The following is a 4,945-nucleotide window of genomic DNA, read 5'->3' as shown; positions in this document are numbered from 1 at the left end:
CAAAGTGTTCCTCCGGTAAACGGGAGTTGCATAATCTCATAGTCATAGGAACATGTATAAGTCATGAAGAAAGCAATAGCAACATACTAAACGATCGGGTGCTAAGCTAATGGAATGGGTCATGTCAATCAGATCATTCAACTAATGATGTGACCTCGTTAATCAAATAACAACTCATTGTTCATGGTTAGGAAACATAACCATCTTTGATTAACGAGCTAGTCAAGTAGAGGCATACTAGTGACACTTTGTTTGTCTATGTATTCACACATGTATTATGTTTCCGGTTAATACAATTCTAGCATGAATAATAAACATTTATCATGATATAAGGAAATAAATAATAACTTTATTATTGCCTCTAGGGCATATTTCCTTCAGTCTCCCACTTGCACTAGAGTTAATAATCTAGATTACACTGTAATGATTCTAACACCCATGGAGCCTTGGTGCTGATCATGTTTTACTCGTGGAAGAGGCTTAGTCAACGGGTCTGCAACATTCAGATCCGTATGTATCTTGCAAATCTCTATGTCTCCCACCTGGACTAGATCCCGGATGGAGTTGAAGCGTCTCTTGATGTGCTTGGTCCTTTTGGGAAATCTGGATTCCTTTGCCAAGGCAATTGCACCAGTATTGTCACAAAAGATTTTCATTGGTCCCGATGCACTAGGTATGACACCTAGATCGGATATGAACTCCTTCATCCAGACTCCTTCATTCCCTGCTTCCGAAGCAGCTATGTACTCCGCTTCACATGTAGATCCCGCTACGATGCTTTGTTTAGAACTGCACCAACTGACAGCTCCACCGTTCAATGTAAACACGTATCCGGTTTGCGATTTAGAATCGTCCGGATCAGTGTCAAAGCTTGCATCAACGTAACTTTTTACGGTGAGCTCTTTGTCACCTCCATATACGAGAAACATATCCTTAGTCCTTTTCAGGTATTTCAGGATGTTCTTGACCGCTGTCCAGTGATCCACTCCTGGATTACTTTGGTACCTCCCTGCTAAACTTATAGCAAGGCACACATCAGGTCTGGTACACAGCATTGCATACATGATAGAGCCTATGGCTGAAGCATAGGGAACATCTTTCATTTTCTCTCTATCTTCTGCAGTGGTCGGGCATTGAGTCTTACTCAACTTCACACCTTGTAACACAGGCAAGAACCCTTTCTTTGCTTGATCCATTTTGAACTTCTTCAAAATCTTGTCAAGGTATGTGCTTTGTGAAAGTCCAATTAAGCGTCTTGATCTATCTCTATAGATCTTTATGCCTAATACGTAAGCAGCTTCACCGAGGTCTTTCATTGAAAAACTTTTATTCAAGTATCCCTTTATGCTATCCAGAAATTCTATATCATTTCCAATCAGTAATATGTCATCCACATATAATATCAGAAATGCTACAGAGCTCCCACTCACTTGTAAATACAGGCTTCTCCGAAAGTCTGTATAAAACCAAATGCTTTGATCACACTATCAAAGCGTTTATTCCAACTCCGAGAGGCTTGCACCAGTCCATAAATGGATCGCTGGAGCTTGCACACTTTGTTAGCTCCCTTTGGATCGACAAAACCTTCCGGTTGCATCATATACAACTCTTCTTCCAGAAATCCATTCAGGAATGCAGTTTTGACATCCATCTGCCAAATTTCATAATCATAAAATGCGGCAATCGCTAACATGATTCGGACAGACTTAAGCATCGCTACAGGTGAGAAGTCTCATCGTAGTCAACCCCTTGAACTTGTCGAAAACCTTTCGCGACAAGTCGAGCTTTGTAGACTAGTAACATTACCATCAGCGTCAGTCTTCTTCTTGAAGATCCATTTATTCTCAATTGCTTGCCGATCATCGGGCAAGTCAACCAAAGTCCATACTTTGTTCTCATACATGGTCCCATCTCAGATTTCATGGCTTCAGCCACTTTGCGGAATCTGGGCTCACCATCGCTTCTTCATAGTTCGTAGGTTCATCATGATCTAGTAGCATGACTTCCAGAACAGGATTACCGTACCACTCTGGTGCGGATCTTACTCTGGTTGATCTACGAGGTTCAGTAGTATCTTGATCTGAAGTTTCATGATCATTATCATTAGCTTCCTCACTAACTGGTGTAGGTGTCACTGAAACAGTTTTCTGTGATGTACTACTTTCCAGTAAGGGAGTAGGTACAGTTACCTCGTCAAGTTCTACTTTCCTCCCACTCACTTCTTTCGAGAGAAACTCCTTCTCTAGAAAGGATCCATTCTTAGCAACGAATGTCTTGCCTTCGATCTGTGATAGAAGGTGTACCCAACAGTCTCCTTTGGGTATCCTATGAAGACACATTTCTCCGATTTGGGTTCGAGCTTATCAGGTTGAAGCTTTTTCACATAAGCATCGCAGCCCCAAACTTTAAGAAACGACAACTTTGGTTTCTTGCCAAACCATAGTTCATACGTGTCGTCTCAACGGATTTTGACGGTGCCCTATTTAACGTGAATGCGGCCGTCTCTAAAGCATAACCCCAAAACGATAGCGGTAAATCTGTAAGAGACATCATAGATCGCACCATATCTAGTAAAGTACGATTACGACGTTCGGACACACCATTACGCTGTGGTGTTCCGGGTGGCGTGAGTTGCGAAACTATTCCACAGTTTTTCAAATGTACACCAAAACTCGTAACTCAAATATTCTCCTCCACGATCAGATCGTAGAAACTTTATTTTCTTGTTACGATGATTTTCAACTTCACTCTGAAATTCTTTGAACTTTTCAAATGTTTCAGACTTATGTTTCATTAAGTAGATATACCCATATCTGCTTAAATCATCTGTGAAGGTGAGAAAATAACGATATCCGCCACGAGCCTCAATATTCATCGGACCACATACATCGGTATGTATGATTTCCAACAAATCTGTTGCTCTCTCCATAGTACCGGAGAACGGTGTTTTAGTCATCTTGCCCATGAGGCACGGTTCACAAGTACCAAGTGATTCATAATCAAGTGGTTCCAAAAGTCCATCAGTTATGGAGTTTCTCCATGCGCTTTACACGATATGACCTAAACGACAGTGCCACAAATAAGTTGCACTTTCATTATCAACTCTGCATCTTTTGGCTTCAACATTATGAATATGTGTATTACTACTATCGAGATTCAATAAGAATAGACCACTCTTCAAGGGTGCATGACCATAAAAGATATTACTCATATAAATAGAACAACCATTATTCTCTGATTTAAATGAATAACCATCTCGCATTAAACAAGATCCAGATATAATGTTCATGCTCAACGCTGGCACCAAATAACAATTATTTAGGTCTAATATTAATCCCGAAGGTAGATGTAGAGGTAGCGTGCCGACCGCGATCACATCGACTTTGGAACCGTTTCCCACGCGCATCGTCACCTCGTCCTTTGCCAGTGCCCGCTTATTCCGTAGTCCCTGTTTCGAGTTGCAAATATTAGCAACAGAACCAGTATCAAATACCCAGGTGCTACTGCGAGCTCTAGTAAGGTACACATCAATAACATGTATATCACATATACCTTTGTTCACCTTGCCATCCTTCTTATCCGCCAAATACTTGGGGCAGTTCCGCTTCCAGTGACCAGTCTGCTTGCAGTAGAAGCACTCAGTTTCAGGCTTAGGTCCAGACTTGGGTTTCTTCTCCTGAGCAGCAACTTGCTTGCCGTTCTTCTTGAAGTTCCCCTTCTTCTTCCCTTTGCCCTTTTTCTTGAAACTAGTGGTCTTGTTGACCATCAACACTTGATGCTCCTTCTTGATTTCTACCTCCGCAGCTTAGCATTGCGAAGAGCTCGGGAATTGTCTTGTCATCCCTTGCATATTATAGTTCATCACGAAGCTCTTGTAGCTTGGTGGCAGTGATTGAAGAACTCTGTCAATGACACTATCAATCGGAAGATTAACTCCCAGCTGAGTCAAGTGATTATGGTACCCAGACATTTTGAGTATATGTTCACTGACAGAACTATTCTCCTCCATCTTGCAGTTGTAGAACTTATTGGAGACTTCATATCTCTCAATCCGGGCATTTGCTTGAAATATTAACTTCAACTCCTGGAACATCTCATATGCTCCATGACGTTCAAAACGTCGTTGAAGTCCCGATTCTAAGCCGTAAAGCATGGCACACTGAACTATCGAGTAGTCATCAGCTTTGCTCTGCCAGACGTTCATAACATCTGGTGTTGCTCCAGCAGCAGGCCTGGCACCCAGCGGTGCTTCCAGGACGTAATTCTTCTGTGCAGCAATGAGGATAATCCTCAAGTTACGGACCCCAGTCCGTGTAATTGCTACCATCATCTTTCAACTTTGCTTTCTCAAGGAACGCATTAAAATTCAACGGAACAACAGCACGAGCCATCTATCTACAATCAACATAAACAAGCAAGATACTATCAGGTACTAAGTTCATGATAAATTTAAGTTCAATTAATCAATTACTTAAGAACTCCCACTTAGATAGACATCCCTCTAATCTCTAAGTGATTACGTGATCCAAATCAACTAAACCATAACCGATCATCACGTGAGATGGAGTAGTTTTCAATGGTGAACATCGTTATGTTGATCATATCTACTATATGATTCACGCTCGACCTTTCGGTCTCCGTGTTCCGAGGCCATATCTGCATATGCTAGGCTCGTCAAGTTTAACCTGAGTATTCTGCGTGTGCAAAACTGGCTTGCACCCGTTGTAGATGGACGTAGAGCTTATCACACCCGATCATCATGTGGTGTCTGGGCACGACGAACTTTGGCAACGGTGCATACTCAGGGAGAACACTTTTATCTTGAAATTTAGTGAGAGATCATCTTATAATGCTACCGTCAATCAAAGCAAGATAAGATGCATAAAAGATAAACATCACATGCAATCAATATAAGTGATATGAGATGGCCATCATCATCTTGTGC

This window comes from Triticum urartu, chromosome 1, assembly GCF_003073215.2.
Source record: "Triticum urartu cultivar G1812 chromosome 1, Tu2.1, whole genome shotgun sequence".
Lineage (NCBI taxonomy): Eukaryota > Viridiplantae > Streptophyta > Magnoliopsida > Poales > Poaceae > Triticum > Triticum urartu.
Note: the sequence above shows the minus strand (reverse complement) of the source record.